The sequence below is a fragment of the Ipomoea triloba genome, chromosome 7 (assembly GCF_003576645.1).
Source record: "Ipomoea triloba cultivar NCNSP0323 chromosome 7, ASM357664v1".
In the NCBI taxonomy this organism is placed as follows: domain Eukaryota; kingdom Viridiplantae; phylum Streptophyta; class Magnoliopsida; order Solanales; family Convolvulaceae; genus Ipomoea; species Ipomoea triloba.
Genome location: NC_044922.1, coordinates 7,050,942 through 7,051,473, shown reverse-complemented (window position 1 = coordinate 7,051,473; position 532 = coordinate 7,050,942).

Genomic DNA, 532 nt, shown 5'->3' with positions numbered 1-532 from the left:
CATCTAACATTGACATATGAGATTATTCTGCATTTTTTATTAAAAGCATTACTCTCCCTTGAACCTATATATCATCAACAAATGAGCATGATTGAGAAGCTATAGTTTTTGTCACACATTATTTTTACAAAGTTAGTCCTATTAAATTATTTGAAGGGTATTACATAATTGATGGGTAAATATGCACATGTACTAGTCGGTCCGTAAATCACCTGTCCGTCGGTCACCCAACCTGTCCGTCAACGGTCACCCAACGGTCCGTCGACGGTCGCCCGGTTCGTCGGCCGCATGATCGGAAGCAACACACCTTGTGGATTGGAGGCTCACGAGCGCAACAGTTGCTTGATGTGACGACCGACAACTTTTCGGGAACAGAGGATCCGTGTTTTCATCACCTCGAGCAACTCAACCACTTCGAGCAAACCGATGCGCATTTTGCGGAGTGACAGCCCATATGTCCTCCACTTGCATATCAGACACCATGTGCATAGTGAATCCACTTTGTATAAATAGGGGTCATTCCCCTCACTGG